This window comes from Nicotiana tomentosiformis, chromosome 12 (assembly GCF_000390325.3).
Source record: "Nicotiana tomentosiformis chromosome 12, ASM39032v3, whole genome shotgun sequence".
Taxonomy (NCBI): domain Eukaryota; kingdom Viridiplantae; phylum Streptophyta; class Magnoliopsida; order Solanales; family Solanaceae; genus Nicotiana; species Nicotiana tomentosiformis.
Window position 1 is genome coordinate 101,718,334 of NC_090823.1, and position 24,148 is coordinate 101,742,481.

A 24,148-nucleotide genomic window follows, 5' to 3' on the forward strand; every position below is an offset into this window, starting at 1 on the left:
TGATTTATTCATCATTGAGTTTATTGACGACATCTTAGTGTACTCCTGCAGCCGAGAGAATCATGAGAAAAATGTAAGGATTGTGCTCCAGACCTTGAGAGAAAAGAAGTTGTATGCAAAATTCTCAAAGTGTAAATTATGGCTTGATTCAGTGGCGTTTTTGGGTCATGTGGTGTCGAGTGAGGGGATCAAGGTAGATCCGAGAAGTTTGAAGCAGTGTAGAGTTGGCCCAAACCGTCTTCAGCTACTGAGATCCAGATGTTTCTTGGTTTGGCGGGGTATTATCGTCATTTCGTAGAGGGTTTCTCATCTACTGTTGCACCTATGACCAGATTGACCCAGAAGGGTGCTCCGTTCAAATGGACAAAGGAGTGTGAGGAGAGCTTTCAAAAGCTCAAGACTGCTTTGACTACAGCCCCAGTGTTAGTATTACTTACGTGTTCGGGGTCTTACACTATGTACTATGATGTGTCACGTGTTGGCCTTGGTGCAGTGTTGATGCAAGACGGTAAGGTGATTGCCTACGCGTCTAGACAGCTGAAGGTTCATGAGAAGAATTATCATGTCCACGACTTGGAATTAGCAGCCATTTTTCATGCCTTGAAGCTTTGGAGGCTTTATTTGTACGATGTCCCCTATGAGGTCTATACCGACCATCGGAGCCTACAATATCTGTTCAAACAGAATGATCTTAACTTGCGGTAGAGGAGATGGTTAGAGTTGCTTAAAGAGTATGATATCACCATTTTATATCATCTCGGGAAGGCCAATATGGCGGTTGATGCCTTGAGTCGAAAGGCGGAGAGCTTGGGCAGTTTAGCATATCTACCGGTAGTAGAGAGGCCATTAGCATTGGATGTTCAAGCCTTGGCCAACAAGTTTGTTAGATTGGATGTTTCAGAGCCGAGGCAAGTTCTTGCTTGCGTGGTTTCTCGATCTTCCCTATATGATCGCATCAGAGAGCGTCAGTATGACGACCCCTATTTGCTTGTCCTTAAGGATATGAAACAGCATGGCGATGCCAAAGAGGTTTCTATCAGAGATGACGGCGTGTTGTTGATGCATGGCCGATTATGTGTGCCCAATGTAGATGGTTTATGTGAGTTGATTCTTCAGAAGGCCCACAGTTCGCGGTACTCCATTCATCCGGGTGCCGCTATGATGTACCAGGATTTGAGGCAACACTATTGGTGGAGGAGAATGAATAAATACATAGTGGAGTATGTAGCTCGGTGCCTAAATTTTCAGCATGTGAAGTATGAACACCAGAGGCCAGGTGGGTTGCTTTAGAGACTTGAGATTCCCGAGTGAAAATGGGAGCGAGTTACCATGGACTTTGTTGTTGGGCTCCCACGGACTTAGAAGAAGTTTGACGCAGTATGGGTGATTATGGATAGGTTGACCAAGTCGGCTCATTTAATTTCGGTGGTGACGACCTATTCTTCATAGCAGCTGGTCTATATTTGAGAGATTGTCCGACTTCATGGCGTGCCATTATCTCTGATCTAGGTACGCAGTTTACATCGCGATTCTGGAGGGTCGTACAACATGAGTTAGGCATATGAGTTAAGTTGAGAACAACATTCCATCCCTAGACGGACGTACAGTCCGAGTGCACCATTCAGAATAGAAGATATACTTCGTGCTTGTGTTGTGGATTTCGGGGGTTCTTGGAATCAGTTGTTGCCGCGTGCTGAGTTTTCCTACAACAACAGCTACCAATCGAGTATTCAGATAGATCCTTATGAGGCCCTATATGGGAGACGGTGTCGTTCCCCAGTTGGTTGGTTTGAGCCGGGAGAGGCTAAGTTATTAGGCAGGATGGGTTTCGTACAACCTAATCTAGACAGGAGAGTTATGCGGATCGGAAGGTTCGTGATGTTGTATTCATAGTTGGAGAGCGGGTCTTGCTCCGGGTTTCGCCTATGAAGGGTGTTATGAGGTTCGGAAAGAAGGTCAAGTTGAGCCTAAGTTATATCGAACCTATTGAGATCCTTAAGAGAGTGGGAGAGGTTGCCTAAAAGATTGCATTGCCACCTAGTCTATCTGTAGTTCATCCGGTATTCCATATTTCTATGCTCTGGAAGTACTACGGTGATCCGTCCCATGTGTTAGATTTCAGCTCAATCCAATTGGACAATGATTTTGTCTTATGTTGAGGAGTCGGTGGCCATTTTGGACAGCAGGTCCGAAAGTTGAGGTCAAAGAGTATTGCTTCAATGAAGGTTCAGGGGAGGGGTCAACCAGTCGAGGAGGCGACTTGGGAGACCGAACAAGATATGTGTAGCCGTTATCCTCATCTTTTCACCACTTCAGACATGGCTCTATAATTGTTTGAGAATGAATGTTTGTTTTAAGAGGGGAGGATGTAGCGACTCAATCGGTCGTTTTGAATATTTTACCTCCGTTTCCTTATTTATTGCCTCCTCTATGTTATATTATGATTATGCGACTTGCCGTGGTGGTTAGTTTTGGTTTCGGGTGAGTTTCGCAGTGAAATGGGACACTTAGACCCAAAGTTAGAAGCTTAAGTTGAAAGATTTGACCGGAGTTTGAGTTTTGTGTAGATGACTCCGGAATAGAGTTTTGATGGTTCCAATAGCTCTGTATGGTCATTTTCGACTTAGGAGCGTGTCCGGATATTGATTTGGAGGTTCGTAGGTCGTTTTGGGTTGAATTGGCGAAAGTTGAAAAGTTTGACCGGGAGTTGACTTTATTGATATTGTAGTCGGATTCCGATTCCAAAAGTTAGAATAGGTTTGTCGTGTCATTTATGACTCATGCACAAAATTTAAGGTGAATCGAAGTTGGTTTGGTATGAATCGAAGTTAGTTTTAGAAGTCGGATGTTCATGGTTTCAATAGGTTTGAATTGGGTTGCGATTCAAAGAATCGATGTTGTTTGATGTGATTTTGGGCCTTCACTAGGTCCACTATGTATTTTGGAATTTAATGGTATATTCGGATACGGTCCCGGGGACCCGAGGCAGATTGAAATCGAATCATTTTTAGATTTTGAAGATCGCTGAAGCTGCTGAAGTCTAGTGTCATCGCACCTGCGTGGGTTTGGCCGTAGGTGCGAGATAGGCATCGCAAAAGCGGACTGGAGTGGGTTAGGAGAGGACTGCAAGAAGGATCAACACTCCGTAGAAGCGGTCTCGCAGAAGCGTGACCGCAGAAGCATTTTCCTGTCCGCAGATGCGGATCTTCATGTCCTAAGTTAAAGTCGCACATGCGATGGAAATTCCGTAGATGCGGCTGAAGGCTTGCAGAAGCGAGATCGCTAGGCAGAAAAGGGTGAGTTCGAGGGTTTTAATTCACTCTTATTTTTTGACTTAGAGAGCTCGGTTTGGAGCGATTTTGAGAGAGAATTTCAAGGAATTGATTGGGGGGGGTATGTGATTCTAACTCGGATTTGGCTATTATACATGAATCAATCGTTGTTTTTATCATTTAATTAGTGTTTTAAGTTAGAATAATTGGAAAAACTTCTGAAAACTCCATAGACTATATTTTGAGGATTTGAAGATCAATTTGAAATCGCAATTGAGTAATTTTAATATGGTTGGACTCGTTATCGAATGGATGTAAGTTTTGTCGGGTTCCGAGATATGAGCACGGGGTTGACTTTTTGATTTTCTTTAAAGATTTCAACTTTATTATTCGGAATAGTTTTCTATGGTTTGATTTATGGTATAAAGTTATTTTGGCTAGATTTGAGCCGTTCGGAGTTAGATAATCGCGAAAAAGGCTTACTAGTAGAGTGAATTGGCATGTTTTGAGGTAAGTGTCTTGCCTAACTTTGTGTGGGAAAATTACCCCTTAGGATTGATGTTGTTTTGTATTAATTGTGGTATGTGAAAATCGTGTACGCAAGGTGACAGGTGGGTACACGGGCTAAATATAGTAATTGACCGGTTTAAGCTATATATATTATTTTCATGCCTTTAATTGAATTGTCACAAAATATTATACCCATCATCGTTAATCTATCTTTACATGCTTCACTTGACATTGTTAATACTTGTTTCCTCTCTTACTTGTTATTTGCCCTTACATGCTTAGTAGAAGTTACTGTTTTCTCATTTTCTTGTTAAATACTTAAGTGTTGAGGTACCTTATTTGAATTTGTTATTTCTTGGAATATCTTATTTTTGAGTTTGGTGTTGAAGTTGTAAAAGCCGCGATCACATTGAGGCAAAATTCTAAATTGTTGAGATACCATTCGCATTGAGTCATTCAGTTTCGGTTGCTATTGTTGAGACTCTTGTACATATTGTGGTTGATCCATGGGCTATTTATTGTGGAAACATTATTATTATTGACTTCTTTGGAAAGTTATAGATTTGGGCACTTGAGATGCGTTCTGTGATATGTTGTGATATTGATACGCATGCGGTGGTATAAGGATAGGGGTTGATACACATGCGGTGAGATAAGGTGGACTTGATACGCGTGTTGCTAGTAAAGGAACTACTTGAAACCACGCGATGTGATAAGGTGGGCTAAAACGCGGGTAGCTATTTCGGAAAAATGATTTTCAAAATTAAATGTAAGGCTCCCCCGGTGATATAAGTAAAGATTGTGATTGTGATTGAGAATTGAGACTATGAGACGATACCTCGGTAGTGATTCTTGTTGCTAATTTTCATTTACGTCACTTGTGTTTTGTCTGCATCATTTTTTTGTCATTCTTATTATGTGCTTCTTCTGTGATGTCTTTATTGCTTTAAACTTCAGTGTTGCTATTCTTATTGTATTTCTTCTTATACTGTACTATACTTGTTCTATTTTCTTTGTTTATTCCAGTAGGCATCTTGACTTGACCTCGTCACTACTCTATCGAGGTTCGGCTTGATACTTAGTGGGTACCGTTGTGGTGTACTCATACTACGCATCTATACGTCTTTTTGTGCAGATCCAGATACTTCATACCAGCCTAGGTATCTGTGAGTTGAGCTTGGATCGGAGACTTCAAGGTATACCTGTCGGTATTCGTAGACCTCGGAGTCACCCTCTATCTAGTTTCTATTTCATTCTCCTTTTATAGACATTGTTGTATAAAGATGTTTCGGTAAACTAGTGTAGAGTTTAAGACTCGGTCTCACCAAATTTTGGGTGTTGTATTCAGTTGTATTGTGGAGTCTTTTTTTTTTATGATGGCTGTTGTCACACCTCCTTTTTCTCGAGGGGATAGGGAATTTTTCCAATTTAAGTGACATTATTCGAAATGGGATTATTTATTTATTCAGAGTCGCCACTTGGAATAGTTTATGGTGTCCCAAGTCACCGATTTATTTTAAAATCCCAAATCGAGAAAATTTGACTCTTATTTTTGGTCCGCGAATATAGAAGACAGGGTAAGGAATTCTGTTAACCTGGGAGAAGGTGTGAGGCACTCCCGAGTTCCGTGATTTTAGCACGGCTTAACAATTAATACTTGGCGTAATTATCTGATTTATTACATGTTTTAAACCCATTGTGTATTTTTGTCTTTTACCGCTTTTTAATATTTATAAAATTTATTTGAACAAGTCGCGATGTCGCACACTTGACGTTTTGGTACACATTGCGAACCGCACCACGTGAAATGCACCCGCGATTTACAACATGTTTATTTTTATTATTATTTGAAGTTATGGTCAAGTCGCGTGAAACGTGCACTTGAATTGGGGTTTACGTATCATGACTATGCCACAAGAATCATACCCCATAGTCACGATGATTTATTATTAATCGCGCCTAAATCAAGCTACGGTGTTCGAATATTATTTAATTACTAATTTTGATATTATTGTAAGGTCATGAGATATGTATATTGTTATGGAGGAAATGAAGTAAATTAATTATGGAAAAAGTTGGCTAGCTTGTGAATGTTTATTTGTTTTTGGTCATGTGCAACAATTAGCCCATAAATACGCCAGGGAAGTTCAATTAAAGTCTTACACCAATCATGGCCCAACCTAATCTCTTATAATTTTACTGCTAACCAATATTTAAAATTAGACTAAATTTATAGCAGGAAAAGATAGATATAGGCAGGATCAACTTAGTCACTAATATAGGAGATCAAAATGAAACTACAGCATGCTAAAATGGAAAGCCATTACTTCATTGAATAAACAAGAAAAGTAACGAATTAATACATATTCACCAATAAAATTAACCATATGAACTACTAAAAAGGACAATAAATTAATCTTAACAAATACTCAACATGAGAACAAATTAATCTTAGCACACTCAGATGCAAACTCGATCATATCATACTCAAAGTTAAATTAAAACAGAGTGACCCAAACATTAATGAGAAAAAAAAACAAAACAAAAAGAGAAGTGAACCTTTGTATTGATGATTGTAGATTTAAATTACAACCGCTCAATGATCGGATAGCTCTCAACTGGACCCTTCGGACCACGGAAAAGTCGAGCGGCAAATCTCAACTTGTAACCTCAACCGACCTTGCAAAACTGACGATTTAGTGGCTATTTTTGGAGCTTTGTTTGGGGGGGGGGGGGAGGGGTAAAGATGGCTTAAAAGTGGTCAAGGACTGGTGGTTTTGGGGTGGTGAAACTGCTGGATTTTTCGAAAGAAAGCCGAAGAAAGAATGTCACGAGTAGAAATTTCCTTATCCTAGAAGAAGAAAATAAATTTTTCTCAATTCCTTCCTCCCTATTTTTTCCTTTCTCTCTCTCTCTCTCCCTTTTTTTCATCACATTTCTCTTCTATTTATAGAAAAAAAATTCGAAATTTTCAGATTTTTATTTTTTATTTTTAATTAAAAAGAATTTCCACTTTTCATTTTTTTTATTTTAAAAAAAAATAATTCCTCACTTTTCTTTACTTTTATTTTTTAATTTCTCACTTTTTTTACTTTTAATATATTTAAAATCCCACTTTTTTACTTTTTTTTTTATTTTCCACTTATTTTACTTTTCTTTTTTTATTTCCCACTTACTTTTACTTTTTTAAAAAACAAAAAAAATCAGATACCCTTACTTTTATTTTTTAATTCCAACTTTATTTTACTTTTTATTTTTTAAATTTTCACATTCTTTTACTTTTATTTTTTTAATTTTCCACTTTCTTTTATTTTTTTTATTAAACAATTTCTACCTACTTTTACTTTTACTTTTTAATTTTATATTTCTACTTTTCCTATTTTTTAATTCCCATCCGAAATTTGTTTTTAAAAAAATAATAATAATAATTAATTTTTATTTATTTTCGATTTTTAATTCATTTTATTTAAAAATAAAGATAATAATAAAAATAAAAATAATACTAATAGTAATAATTTACCTTTTAAATTATTAATAATTTTTCTATATATATAAGTGTAACAAAGCTAAAAAATATATATTAAATTCTAAAAATATTTACATAGTAGAAGGTGATAAAAATTCAAATATAGTAAAAAATTAGGTGCTCACAACTGTTGGTTTAATTGAGATTTTATTATTATTTCCGTTAATTTTTCATGTATGTCAGACTTACCTAATTTTAGAGATTATGTGTCATCACGACATCCTACGGATGGAGATTGGGGTCCTGACATAACCATAATAAATTAGTATAGTTCGGTGGACAAACCTAGTGTCGTATATAAAACTGAGCAAATTCCTTAGCAATAACCAAACTGAGGCTGCAAATTGCAACCATGTAACAACCACATATTACTGTCTCGACTTGCATGCAATGTCCTTTCGGATTCTTTTTAATCTCTGTTTTCACTTTTACTTGTTCACTATTGACTTTGCATATCTCGTAAGAATTAATAAATAAAGTGCATAATTTATTATGATACTCATATTAATTGGTGTATAGTCTTAATGGATTTTGAAAATGATTTGAAATGAGTAATTAATGTTAAGAACATGAAGAAGTAAATTATTTTTCTCTTGATTTGCGAAAGTGGACAAATAAACTTGAAAATCTATTTTTAGAATAGTGTACAAGTAAAAGTCTACGGGGAGTAATTCTTTGTTCCTTTTTGGGCAAATGTACTTAGGATAGTGAATACTACTCCCTCCGTTTTAATTTATGTGATCTCATTTGACCAGGTACGGAGTTTAAGAAAAGAGAGAAGACTTTTGAACATGTGGTGTAAAATGAGGCACATATATTTTGTATGGCTATAAATCATTGCATAAAGGTAAAGTGTTGCCAAATAAGGAAGGAGGTCATTCTTTTTGGCACAAACTAAAAAGGACATATGTTCACATAAATTGAAACAGATGGAGTATTTAATTTTAGGACAATTACGGCTGGTGACCACTTGTTTATTACTAATAATGCTATAGACAAGAATAAAAAGAAGATCATGAATTTTAAATGAAATAGATCAACTTGATTCCACCACCAAGAGATCACTACATACACAACAAGGATGTCTCAGTTAAAGGCAAACCTTAGCATGAAAACGAGGAATCAAAGAAGTCATTGGCTATTGCGATGGACAATGGATTATGCCACTACGGGGTTTGCCAAAAGCTTTTCCATGGAGACAAACACAAACAAAGAGGTTTGGAAAGCGAAAGTTACTGAATTCTGGCCACGCACTGCATTAGCTCCGCCCGCGCCTATTGGACAGCTTCCAGAATGAGAGTACGAAGAATTGACCTCTACCACGCGACATGTTCTTTGGCCCGTCATCAATTAATCACAAAAGTTGTCAGGCAAGAGGTAATCAATAGTTGAAAAAATTCTTTAATGTTTGATAGAAAACCTACTAAAGAGTTTGTAATACTCTTTTTCAGATTTTGTTATTTGTACAGTCCATTTGAACTTATTTTGCATAAAAAATGATTTATTTTGCTGATTTCCAAACTTAGTTTTTGAAATATTAAAAATTCAAAAAAAAAACTGAAAAATGCATCTTTCGAATTTTTAAATATTTGAATAACTAAGGTTGTAAACCTTCTAGAAAAAACCTTTTTGTGTGCTAAAACAACTAAACAGATTGAGTTTGCATAAATTCAAACACTACGCTTGATTTTCAGGATAACGTTGGATATCTTCTTATCCTTCGTTCTAGTTATTGGAAAACGTGTCAGGCTAATAGAAGAGAAAAATATTTGAAAGAGAAAAGCAATAAATTGCACAAGACAAGACAAGACAAGATTTATGTGGTTCGGTAATTTTACCTACTTCACGGCCACACAAAGAATAACTCTTTATTAATTGAAGAGAGAAAGAAGAAGTTGAGGGATGATTTGCAAATGAAAATGCACACCCCTTTTATAGGCATTTGAGTGCTCTGCCGAGGTAAGTGCTTACATCATACGAATGCCGATGTAAGTGCATACATCATAAGAATGCCGATGTAAGCACTTACATCATAAATTCATCTCTTTTTGATTTTTCTTTCTTTTGTTTTGTCCACTTTTCTTTCTTTCACATACAACAACAGGTTTGCTACTATCAATCTCCCCCTCAAACCTATGTTATATCAATAAAGAAATTAAAATAAATATTTTCTATTCTCTGGTGGCGCCTTCACCCTATCAGTCTTGAAGGCTAATTGAGGCAGTGCACAACCTCAGTTTGTCAACTTTGGTCAACATGTGTTGATGGGTTCTTTGATCCTGGTATCTTCTGCAGGGAAAGGGTTTCTTCACTTATCAACTCTCGGATATGATGATACCTCAATTGCATATGCTTCGATCTTGCATGAAACACTGGATTCTTGGCCAGATGAATTGCACTCTGGCTATCACTGAAAAGCTCACAATTGTCCTGCTCTTTACCTAACTCTTTAAGAAAATTCTTGAGCCAAATCATCTCTTTTCCAGCTTCTGAGATTGCTATATACTCTGCTTCAGAGGTAGATAGAGCAACACTTTTCTGAAGTCTAGACATCCAGCTAACAGCAGTACCACCCAATGTGAATACGTAACTTGTGGTACTTTTTCGACTATCCAGATCGCTGCCTAAATTTGCATCAGCAAAACCTTGTAAGATAATATTGCTCTTTTAAAACAAAGTGCGATACCTGAGGTGCCTTTGAGATATCGCAATATCCATATTACACCTTCCCAATGCTCCTTTCCTGGATTTGACATGTATTTACTGACAACTCAAACTGCATGGGCTATGTCAGGTCTAGTGCAAACCATAGCATACATCAAACTTCCTACTGCTGAAGTATATAGAACTTTGGACATATACTTCCTTTGTTCATCTGTCTTAGGTGATTGGTCCTTCGACAGATTAAGATGACTTCCGAGTGGAGTGCTTCTGGTCTTTGCATCATGAAGACTGATCCTGCTTAGTACCTTTTGTATGTACTTTTCTTGAGACAATTTTAAGGTTCCTTCAGACCTGTTTCTGCTAATACTCATCCCAAGCATTTGCTTAGCTGGTCCTAAGTCTTTTATTTCAAACTCCTTCGCCAGTTGTTGCTTAACCATGTTGATCTCATTTATGCTAGATCCTGCAATTAGCATATCATCAACGTACAACAAGTAAAATGATATAGGATTTATCAAGATTTTTGATATAACAGCACTGGTCCATCTCACATCGTGTGAAACCATTATTATGCATGAATCCATCAAATTTCTTGTACCATTGCCGGGGTGCTTGTTTCAAACCATACAAACTCTTCTGCAACTTATACACAAGGTTTTCTTTACTAGAAACTTGAAAACCTTCAGGTTGCTTCATGTAGAGGTCTTCTTCAAGGTCACCATGCAAGAAAGCAGTTTTAACATCTGGCAGCTCCAAATGCAAATTTTCTGTAGCTATGATACTTAGAACCAACCTGGTAGTAGTTAATTTGACTACAGGAGAGACGATCTCGGTGTAGTCAATCCCTTCCTTCTGCTGAAATCCTTTTACTAATAATCGTGTTTTGTATCACTTCTTACCATCATGTTCTTCCTTGACCCTGTACACCCACTTATTTTGCAATGCCTTCTTTTCTTTTGGTAACTCTGTAAGTATCCATGTTTTATTATTTTGAAAAGAATTCATCTCTTCTTTCATGGCTAGCTTCCACTTATCAGAGCTTATCACCTGCATTGCTTCAACAAAATGCTCTGGTTCTCCATCATCAGTCAGAAGTAAATAGTGGAGAGAGAGAGAGAGAGAGAGAGAGAGAGAGTTAACCTATCTGGAGCATTCATGACTCTTTTAGATCTCCTTAATGTAGGTTCAGGATTAACTGATCCCAAATTTGATTCAAGTCCTGACTCCAGATCTGGTTCTCCATCTGATTCTATCTCTGGTTCTGGTTCTGATTCTGATCCAGATTCGGCTTCTGGTTCGGCATCTTCAATTTTAGATCCAGTTGTAATCTCTCTAGCCACTTCATTTTCTGAGATTTCTTCTAAGTCAACTGTTTCAGATATCTGTCTACTGGTGCTGGTTGGTTCTACTTTAACCTTATCTTTGTATATCATATTTTCATTAAATGTGACACTCATGTGTCTTAAGATCTTTCTATTCTGATCATCCCAAAATTGATAACCAAAATTATCATCATCATAGCCAATAAAGAAACATTTCTTGGCCTTAGGATCAAGCTTATCTTTATCATTAGAGTTTACATGCACATAAGCAACATAACCAAAAATTTTCAGATGTGAGAGAGTTACCTCCTTTCCTGTCCATACCTCCTCAGAAATTTTAAAATTCGGCGGTACAGAGGGTCCCCTATTTATGAGGTAAGCTGTCGTGTTAACAGCCTCAGCCCAAAAATACTTCGGCAATCCAGAATGTATTCTCATACTTCTGGCTCGTTCATTCAGGGTTCTGTTCATCCTCTCAACAACGCCATTTTGTTCCGGTGTTCCAGGAACTATCTTGATCATTTTGATACCATTCTCAGAGCAGAATGCTTTAAACTCTTGACTATCATACTCTTCTCCATTATCAGACTTCAGACATTTTAACTTTAGACTTGTCTGATTTTCAACTTCAGCTTTCCATCTTTTAAAGTTAACAAACACATCAGATTTATTTTTCAAAAAAAAAAACACATACCTTTCTTGTGGAATCATCAATGAAAGTGACATAATAGCGTGAGTCTCCCAGCGTATGCACTAGTTCCAGCTTCTCTTTCTTTGGCGTCCTTCCCACCTTTGAGAAACTAACTCTCTTTTGTTTTCCGTAAATGCAATCTTCGCACAAACCTAATTCAACATGCTTTAGGTTTGGCAACTTTTCTTTTGATGCCAACAACTTCATTCCCTTTTCACTCATATGCCCGAGCCTCTGGTGCCATAATGTTGTATCATGACCATGATCAACTGTTGCTATAGTATCTCACTGTATTGCAGTTGCATACAGTGTTCCCTTCTTGAAGCCTCGTGCCACAACCAAATTTCCTTTGGTTATCTTCCACGATCTGTTACCGAATGTTGTTGTATATCCTTCATTGTCAATCTGACCCATAGATATCAGATTTTTCTTGAGGCCAGGAACATGTCAGACATTTTACAATTTCCATAGCGTGCCTTGTGAAGTCTTTATATGAATTTCACCTTTCCTGACAATGTCCAGAGGTTCGCCGTCTGCTAGATAAACTTTCCCAAATTTTCCAGCAATATATTTATGCAATAATTCTTTGCATGATGTAGAGTGAAAGGATGCACCTGAGTTGAGAATCCAAGATTCGACTAGACTGTCTGCACAACAAATTAGTGCATCACCGACTTGTTCAACAATTACATTTGCTGAATTATCATCCTTGTATTGATCATTCTTCTTCTTCTTTGGCTCTCTACACTGACTGTTGTAGTGGCCCTTTTTATCATAATTCCAACACATAATGTCTTTGCGATTTTTGAATTGCCCTCTTCTCCTTGACTTTGATCTGTCACGACCATGACTTTGTCCTCTTTGGCTGTTTCTCTCCCTGCTTTTGGTATTCAAAGCAGATCATGGGGAATCACTTGATTCTCTCCGGCGAATATCTTCGCTTAGAACCAAGTCTCTAATATAATCCAATTTGAGTTTGGTACTTCCCGATAAACTGCTAACTGCAGTTACTGTTGCAGACCAACTCTCCGGTAGAGATGATAGTAGAATCAATGCCCTGACTTCGTCATCGAATGTTATATTGACAGAACTCAACTGAGTTAATATTACATTAAACTCATTGATATGTTCCGTAATAGATCCATCTTCTATCATCTTTAAGTTGAACAATCAACGCATCAAATAGACTTTATTTGAAGCAGATGGCTTCTCGTACATATTTGATAATGCCTTCATCAGGCCCGCAATGGTCTTCTCGTTAATGATGTTAAACGCCATATTTTGTGTTAGCGTCAAACGAATCACACCAAGAGCTTGGCGATCTAATAGATCCCAATCCGCTTTGGCCATATTCTCTGGTTTTACCTCGGTCAGAGGTAAATGTAACTTTTTCTGGTACAAATAATCCTCTATTTGTATTTTTCAGAATCCAAAATCTTTGTCATTGAACTTGTCAATCTTAACATTCCCTTCTTCTGATGCCATTTTTCACAAAAATAATTTATGTGAATAGTGCCTGTGAATAGTAACGAGAATAGTACCTGCACCGATATCGTACTTTTCTACTAGAATTACACCGTCTGTGCTCTGATACCAGTTGTTGGAAAATGTGTCAGGCTAATAGAAGGGAAAAATATTTGAAAGAGAAAAGCAATAAATTGCATGACAAGACAAGATTTACGTGATTCGGCAATTTTGCCTACTCCACGTCCACACAAAGAATAACTCTTTATTAATTGAAGAGAGAAAGAAGAAGTTGAGGGATGATTTGCAAATGAAAATGCATACCCCTTTTATATGCATTTGAATGCCCTGACGAGGTAAGCGCTTACATCATATGAATGCCGATGTAAGCGCTTACATCATATGAATTATGATGTAAGCGTATACATCATAAGAATGCTGAGGTAAGCGCTTACGTCATAAGTTTATCTCTTTTTGTTTTTTCTTTCTTTTGTTTTGTTCACTTTTCTTTATTTCACATACAACAACAGGTTTGCTACTATCACAGCTGCAGTTTTTATTTTCGATATAAGTAATGCCTGTATAATTTTAACCTGAAATCTTGGTTTAATTATCTACCGCATACAATATATGGGATAAAAATATAAAGATTAACTAAACATGTAAAACGACAATACTATCCTTCTGCCAAAGCCCTTTTCCCAAAGAAATTAAGAAGGACACGGTTAATTGGAATTTGAAACAAATTTTTATTCAACTTTATCCATTTTAAAACTAAACTTTTGTTATGAAAATAATTATATTGTGGATGTCCATTTATTACTCTGCTGTAGATAATCTTCCTGAAGAAGATTATCCATTTAATACTCTGTTGAAGTTTATCTATAAGCAGCTGATGCAGGCAGGTTGCAAGCAGCCCAATGAAATAATTTGCAGCAGCTTCTTATTAAACAGGCAGGTTGCAAGCAGCTCATGCAGACAACTTACAAGCAGCTAAAGAAAAGCCTTGCAGCTGCTTCCTGAAAAGCCTCGCAGTTGCTTCCTTTCTTCTATAAATAGAGGAGTTTTCAGCTCATTATGTACATAAGTTTGAAGTTTGAATAATATATCAATTTCTCTGTATACTTGTCTTTACTTTATAGTTTTTATTTTATAACACGTTATCAGCATGAGACTCTGTCATCTCGAACAAATACTTTGAAAGTATCACAGGTACGAACTTTCTTTTTCTAAATAATGTCAAATCTTTCTAAACTTGAATTTGTAGCCCTGGATATATCGGGCAAAAGCTACATGTCTTGGGTGCTTGATGACGAAATTCATCTTGATGCGATGGGTCTGGCAGACACCATCAAGGACAAAAATCAGGCATCAAACCAAGATCGTGCCAAAGCAATGATATTTCTACGTCATCACCTTGATGAGAGCCTGGAAATGAAATATCTTACTGTTAAAGATCCAGTCATACTGTGGGATAATTTGAAAGATAGATATAACCACTTGAAGATGGTCGTTCTTCTACAGGCACGTTATGATTGGACTCATCTAAGGCTACAAGATTTTAAATCTATCAGTGTGTATAATTTTGCTATGTTCGGAATTATTTCCCAATTGAAACTATGTGGTGATAATATTACTGATCATGATAAGTTGGAGAAAACATTCACCACTTTTCATGCCTCGAATATGCTCCTGCAGCAGCAATATCGAGAAATGGGATTCAAAAAGTATTCTGAACTTATCTCACATCTTCTTGTAGCCGAGCAACATAATGGGCTATTAATGAAAAACCATGAAAGCCGACCTACTGGTTCTTGTCCATTCCCTGAAGTGAATGAGACAAACTTCCATCAAGCTAAGCGTGGAAGAGGATGTGGCCCCAGTCGTGGTCATGGTTGTGGTCGGGGAAGAAACTCTAATCATGATAATAATAATGCACCAAAGAACCCTCCTCACCACTAGTAGTGAAAAAGGAAGGAACAAAAGCATGAAGCGGTACAAGCAGCAAAGCCAGAAAATGCATGTTATAGATGTGGAGGAAAAGGGCACTGGTCACGTACATGTCGTACGCTAAAGCACCTGGTTGAGCTGTATCAAGCCTCACTGAAGAAGACAGAGAAAAATGCTGAAGCAAATTTTATTTCTGAAGATAATTTAGACTTCATGCATTTGGATGTAGTTGATTACTTTGCACTCCCAGAAGGAGAAACAAGTCATGTGATCGGTAGTGAATCTGTAGAGATGTAAATATTTTAATTTTTGTTGTTTGTAGTAGATAGTGTGGTTATATAATAGTTGTACATAAATAAAAGTTATACTTTGATCTTAATGTTTACTATCATATTTATTTTGTTTATATCATTTTAAAGAATATGGATAATCCTCAAATTATGTTTGGATTAAAGACCAATCATGAAGATATTTATGTAATTAATAGTGGAACAACTCATGCCATATTCAAAGATCAGAAATACTTTTCTTATTTGCTTAAGAAAATAGCAAATGTTTTTACAATTTCTGGTAATATAAGTTTGATTGAAGGATCCGGAAGAGCTATTTTATTTTTGTCTAAGGGAACAAAACTTATTATAGACAATGCATTATTCTCCTCCAAGTCCCGAAGAAACTTGTTGAGTTTTATGGATATCCACCGAAATGGGTATCATGTTGAGACGATAGATGAAATGGATATGGAATATCTTTGTATTACAAAGAATGTTTCTGGCCAAAAGTGCATTGTAGAAAAGTTACCAACTTTATCTTCTGGTTTATACTATTCAAAGATTAGTACAGTTGAAGCACACTCTATCGTAAACCGGAAGTTTACTGATTCAAATAATTTTGTGCTTTGGCATGGCCGTTTGGGCCATCCTGGATCAATAATGATGAGGCAGATTACTGAAATTTGAGTGGGCATCCATTAAAGAAACTGAAGATTCTTACAAATGATGAATTTTCTTGTGATGCTTATTATCAAGGAAAAATGATCACTAGACCATCACCAATGAAGGTTGGCATTAAATCCCCTGCCTTTTTAGAACATATCATGGGGATATATGTGGACCTATTCACCCACCAAATGGGTTGTTTAGATATTTTATGGTCCTAATAGATGCATCTTCAAGTTGGTCTCATGTATGCCTACTATCATCTCCCAACCTGGCATTTGTAAAGCTATTAGCCCAAATAATTCGATTAAGGGCACAATTCCCAGATTATCCTATAAAGGCTATTCGCCTTGATAATGCTGGAGAATTCTCATCTCAAGCTTTTGATGATTATTGTCTATCAGTTGGGATAAAAGTTGAACATCCTGTAGCTTATGTTCATACTCAAAATGGCCTTGCAGAGTCATTTATTAGACGCCTGCAATTGATAGCAAGACCACTACTTATGAAAACAAAATTGTCCACTACTATTTGGGGCCATGCTATCTTGCATGAAGCATCACTTATCCGTCTCAGACCGATACATTATAATAAATATTCTCCGTCACAATTAGTTTTTGGTCATGAACCAAATATTGCCCATCTATAAATTTTTGGATGTGCTGTATATGTGCCAGTAGCACCACCACAGCGTAGTAAGATGGGCCCACAGAGAAAGTTAGGAATATATATTGGGTTTGAATCACCCTCTATTATTCGTTATCTTGAACCATTGACGGGAGATTTATTTACTGCTCGATTTGTAGATTATCGGTTTGATGAAACAAATTTCCCACAATTAGGGGGAGAGAAAAAGGAAATTAAAAGAGAAATTGTGTGGAAAGTTTCGTCATTATCTCATTTTGATCCACGTACCCCTATATGTAATCAGGAGGTCCAGAAGATCATCCATTTACAAAATATAGCAAATCAAATGCCAGACGCGTTTACTGATTTGAAAAGGATAACTAAGTCACATATCCCTGCAGAGAATGTGCCTATATGAATTGATGTCCCAGCAGGACCATCTACTAGCATAAGAACTAGTGAACCTAAAGCACGCCTGAAGCGTGGTAGGCCTTTGGGTTCTAAGGATCGAAATCCTCGAAAAATAAAATCGACAAATGATCAAAATGATACTATAAAGTGATCTCCTAAAGAGACCCAAGATCTGATTAGTTCTGAGATTCCTGAAGAAATCACTGAACCCGAGACTCAAGTGAGCGAGGAACTTTTAATAAGTTCTACTGGTAATGGGATTAATTTAAATCGATCTAAAATAGTGATAGATAATATTTTTTCTTATAATGTTACATTTAACATTATGCAAGATAGTGAGGATTGTGAACCCCGATCTGTCGAAGAATGTCAACAAAGATCTGATTGGCCAAAATGGTAAGGGGCAATTCAATTAGAATTGAATGCGCTTGCTAAAAGAGAGGTCTTTGGACCAGTAGTCCAAACACCTGCTGGTATAAAACCAGTTGGTCATAAATGGATTTTTGTGCGAAAAAGGAATGACCAAAATGAAGTTGAAAGATACAAGGCTCACCTTGTAGCACAAGGATTCTCACAACGACCTGGAGTCGATTATGAAAAAACATATTCACCCGTTATGGATGCCATAACATTTCGATATCTCATCAGTTTAGCCTTACATGAAAGGCTTAAAATACATATGATGGATGTGGTTACAACTTATCTGTGCGGGTCACTTGATAATGAGATTTACATGAAAATCCTTGAAGGATTTAAAATACCTGAAGTATATTCGAAATCTCGAGAAATGTATTCAATCAGATTATAAAGATCTTTGTACGGTTTAAAGCAATCTGGGCGCATGTTGTATAATAGCCTTAGTGAATATTTACTGAAAGAGGGTTACATAAATGATGTTATTTGTCCATGTATTTTTATAAAATAAATGGTATCAGAATTTGTTATACTTGCTGTTTATGTTGATGACATAAATCTTATTGGAACTCCAGAAGAGCTCCAAAAGGCAATTGAATATCTTAAGAAATAATTGGAGATGAAAGATCTTGGAAAGACAAAACTTTATTTTAGACTGCAAATTGAACATTTAGCAAACGGAATCTTTATGCATCAATCTGCCTATACAGAAAGGGTCTTAAAACGCTTTTACATGGACAAAGCGCACCCATTGAGTACACCAATGGTTGTTCGATTATTTGAAGTGAATAAGGACCCGTTCCGACCTCCAGAAGAGGATGAGGAACTCCTTGGACCTGAAACACCCTATCTCAGTGCAATTGGTGCACTTATATATCTTGATAATGCTACAAGGCCTGACATAGTATTTTCTATTAATTTACTAGCAAGATATAGCTCTTCTCTAACTCGGAGACATTGGAATGTGATTAAGCATATTTTGCGATATTTAAAGGGAACTCTTGATATGGGTTTGTTTTATGCTAACAAAGGTAGTGCAGATCTTGTTAGTTATGCAGATGCAGGTTATTTATCTGATCCCCATAAAGCTCGATCTCAAACCGGGTACGTGTTTACATGTGGAGGTATTGTCATATCATGGCGCTCCACAAAACAGTCAATTGTTGCTACTTCTTCAAATCATACTGAGATAATAGCTATTCATGAAGCAAGTAGGGAATGCATATGGTTGAGATCAGTGATTCATTTTATTCAAGAAAAATGTGGTTTGGAATGTGATAAAAGATCCACAATTTTATACGAAGACAATGTTGCATGCATAGCCCAATTGAAGGGAGGATTTATAAAAGGAGATAGAACGAAGCACATTTCACCAAAATTATTCTACACACACGATCTTCAGAAAAATGGTGATATTGATGTGCAACAAATCCGTTCAAGTGACAATTCGGCAGATTTATTCACTAAATCTTTGCCAACTTCAACTTTTGAGAAGATGGTATATAAGATTGGAATGCGGAGACTCAAATATTTAAAATAAGGTTTTCATCGGGGGGAGTAAAATACGCGATGTACTCTTTTTTCCTTACTAAGGTTTTTGCCCACAGGGTTTTCCTTATAAGGTTTTTAATGAGGCAGCTAGAAATGTGTATTACTAAATATGTGTACTCTTTTTCCTTCACTAGGATTTTTTTCATTGGGTTTTTCCTAGTAAGGTTTTAATGAGACACAATACCTTTTAATGAACATCCAAGGGGGAGTGTTATAAAAATAATTATATTGTGGATGTCCATTTATTACTCCGCTATAGATAATCTTCCTAAAGAAGATTATCTATTTAGTACTCTGTTGAAGTTTATCTATAAGCAGCTGATGCAGGCAGGTTGCAAGCAGCCTAATGAAATAATTTGCAGCGGCTTCTTATTAAACAGGCAGGTTGCAAGCAGCTCATGCAGACAACTTACAAGCAGCTAAAGAAAAGCCTTGCAGCTGCTTCCTGAAAAGCCTCGCAGTTGCTTCATTTCTTCTATAAATAGAGGAGTTTTCAGTTCATTATTTACATAAGTTTGAAGTTTGAATAATATATCAGTTTCTCTCTATACTTGTCTTTACTTTATAGTTTTTATTTTATAACTACTTTTATATTATACACCATATATTTCGTTTTTAATGCAACAAATCAAAAATATTAAATAATCTAAAAATTATTAATCCTCATTTTGCAAGTCCTCAAACACACGCTGCCTTGAATAGGGTGAAAGAGATATGTACGAGGGAAAACACCATAAGCTCCTATCTTTATGTGGACAATTTGGCAATCTGAGATGGACCCAATATTGTTACATAGTTGCAGTTGAATTGGTCCACCCACTATTCAATGACTTTTCGTACATGTGCTGGAAATTTTACAAGTAAAAACAAGAATCAATCAAGGACCTTGCAAAAATTGGTGTAAGGACAATATTGTGCTTGGTGCGGATTTAAGATTTAAATCATGTGAATTCTACCTTTTAGGTTTTTAGTATATGATTTTTAGAATTATATGTTCAAACCTACTATTTGTTACTATAATTTTAATAAAGTTTTTCATATAATTTAATATTCGGGTCAAAAAATATTGAATCCAGATAAACTCAGTATATGTCATATAAGACTACCATCTGATCATGACATGTTACTGACTTACTGTAGATGCATTAATTCATCGCGAAATTAACTACTGGTAGTAGATATTTTACCTGTCACGCCATTTTATGATCATAGAAGTGGAAAGCAGTTTTGCCAAGTTAATTCAAGGCACTCTGAATTTTCTATTACAACGATATTCTGTCATGTCATATCATGTTGTTGCAGATGGAAACGCCATACCAAATCCACTACAACTGTGACTTTTCAAAAGCTTATGGATAGAGGTTATAGAATTGTCAAATGGGATGGTATTTTCGTGCTAATATGGGTAAGGTAGAGATTACTTTTGCGGGTCTGAGGATTCTTATCTTTTTAACTGTAAACATGGCACTAGCGCCGGGCATATTTCGAGTAAAATTGATATTCTAAATTAAAAAAAATATTATTGGATATCAGTATTGGATTTAGAGTTACTAGTTCAGTAACATTTTAATATTATTTGACTATTGAATTATCAATTCAGAACTCGATTTACTTAATTTTATTAATGATTTAACTAATAATTACACCTTTATCAAAATTATAATTTTATCCTTAGATATATGTAAAACCACCTTAGATATAACTTGTTTTCTAACTGCTTTTTGAAGCCAAGACCTTCGGACACAAAATATAAACATCAAACTTTTTCACTTCTTGACTATGATATAGCAATCACCTTAGGCACAAGACATATTGAATAATGTATTTTATTTCTGAAACCATTGATAGGAAAAGATCTAAGACTTCAAAGGGATTAACATAGAAGGCAATCACGAAGAGCATACGGTATGTTGAAGCTCCTGATCGAACAAAGAACATTTGGTTTGGTTAAGGCATTACTTATGATCCATTTGTTAAACAAATGAAGCTCGTGGATAAAAAAACTCATTAATTATCTGTTGTCTCCTTGATTACTTGAGGCATTACTTCATCTTATCGGGTAAACCGATAATCGAACCGTTAACAGTCGATAATCAATTAACCGATACTCGATAAGCTAAGCGATATTTTATTGGTTCAATTAATGGTTTAGCATGTTCATAAACCAATAACCGATATGTCAAACCGATAACATTCAAATTTGAACCGAATCGATCGATATCCACCCTTACATGGCACAATCCAAGCCTATGGCACATATTACCCGCTTTGGCCAAATAAACTTTATGGATTTTTCTCTTGGGTTACGCTATATATCATCGAGCCTAAAAGCGAACATACTGTTATTTGTGGCTTGAATTATTTCTTTGTATTTTTAGGAAACTCATAATCCCTATAGGTTTGGGAAAACGCATAGTTCTAATAGATTTGGGAAAGACAAACTTATTATCCTTGTCATATTGCGAAATATTTCTCTATAGGTTTGGGACTATTGGGGATATATATATATATATATATATATATATATATATATATATATATATATATATATATGGTTTGTAGTTGAGATTCTATAGATTGTATTGTACTTTTCTTCATTTATAGTGAAAAACTCTATCTGCTTTTGCCCTAAGGATTAGGCTTAGCCGAACCTCGTTAAATCCTTGTGTTAATTTTTCTTCTCTATTTTCTTTGTGTGTGATTGTTTGCTAGTTAATCAATGATCTTTCGCAACAATTGGTATAACAACAAGATTCGGGTTTCTACATATAATCTGGTGTTAAGATGTCTTTTTCGTCTTCAACAAAGTACGAAATAGAGAAATTTGATGGGGGTTCTAGTTTCAGTTTAAGGGAAGATTAAGAAGAAATCATCCCTGGTGTTACAAGGATTATGGAAGGCAATTGATGAGGGTTTTTCTGAATAGATGAAAGAGATAGAAAATGCAGATCTGAAGGAGAGTGCTTTGAGTGCGATCTTCATGAGTGTTAAAGATAGCATTCTTCGGAAAATTGCTGAAGAAACTTCTGCAGCAACGACATGGAAGAAACTGGAAGATCTGTATCTAAGAAATCGCTGACAAATTACCTCTAACTGGAAAAAAGGTTATACAATCTCTGTATGAACGAATGTACACTTGTTAAAAAAACACTCACCTTGATGAGTTTAATTCAATTATAATTGAGAATGTGGATATCGAAATTGAGAGGGAGGATCAGGACTTAATTGTGTTATGTTCTTTACCACTTTTTATGATGCTTTTGCCAATATGCTGCTACATTGGAAAGATAGTATTTCACCGGAAGATGTTAGTACTGCACTAGAATCTAAGGAGTTTAAAAAGAGCTTTCAAACAGCAGAATTGATGGCGATGGTATTGTGAGTAGAGGGAGAACACAACAAAAAGACTAACAGGAAAAAGTCAATCCCCAGATCGAAGTCTAGAGCAAGGAAGCATAACTGTTATGAGTGCGGGGGAGCAAGGTCACTACAAGAGAGATTGCCTTAAGCTGAAAGAGAAAAGAGGAAAGCAGAAAATAGATAATTCGGAAAATATTGTTGTCACTGGCAATAATTCTGATGTTAGTGACTATGTCGGAGAAATCTGTGCCATGAGTTTTAGTCATTGGCAGAATTCCTAGGTTCTTGATTCTGGTGCGACTTTACATGTGTCCACACGAGAATTGGTTTGGAACTTACTAACAAATGAGTGAAACTATCTATATGGGAGATGATAATCCATTACCAGTCGAGGGGATAGGTAACATCAGATTGAGAATGTTCGATAGAATTATCAGAAATATTGGGTGTTGGTATGTTCCTCGGATAAAGAGAAATTTGATTTCCCTTTCGACTTTGGATAATCAAGGGTATAAGTTCCACTCTGAGAATGGAATACTTAAAGTGTGTAAAGGCTCCATAGTACTCATGAAGAGTAAACTGCATTCTAAATTGTATCATCTTCAAACTTGTATAGTTAAAGTAGAAGCTGTTGTAGCTTCTGGAAAAGTGATCCTAAATCAGTCTCAGTTGTGACACTTGCGAATTGGTCATATGAGTGACAAGAGATTGTCTTTGTTTAGCAAACAGAATTTGTTGGATGGGTACAAAATTGAAGTTTGAATTTTTGTGACCATTGTATGTTTGGTAAACAGACAAGGGTAAAATTCAGTAAGAAGGCACCCACAAGACCAGAGACTAGTTAGATTATATACATTCAGACTTATGGGGTCCAAACAAAATTTCCTCCAAGAGTGGTGCTAGGTATTTTATGATATTGATTGATCATTACTCAAGAATGGTATGGGTGCATTTTTTTTGGAAAACAAAAATGAGGCATTTTCCATATTTATTAAATGAAAGACAGTGGTTGAGAGGAAGACGGAAAGAAAAATTAAGCGTCTTCGGACTGACAATGAGTTGGAATTTTGCAATTCTAAGTTCAATAATTTCTGTAGCATAGAGGGAATAGTGTGACACCGTACTTGTGTCGGAAAATCATAATAGAATAGTGTTGCAAAACATATGAACAGAACGCTTTGATATAGGACACGAAGCATGCTTTCATACTCATATATTAGCAAGGATTTTGGGGCTGAAGCAATCAATACAACTTGTTATTTGGTCAATCTCCATCCACAACTATTGAGTTTCAAAACTCCTTTTGAGGTATATTCTGATTCGCCTGTTGATTATTCAAATTTGAGGATATTTGGTGGTCCTACTTATGCTCATGTGTGGGATGGAAAAACTTGAGCCGAGGGTAAAAAAGTACATATTTCTTGTGTATGCAATTAGAGTGAAAGAAT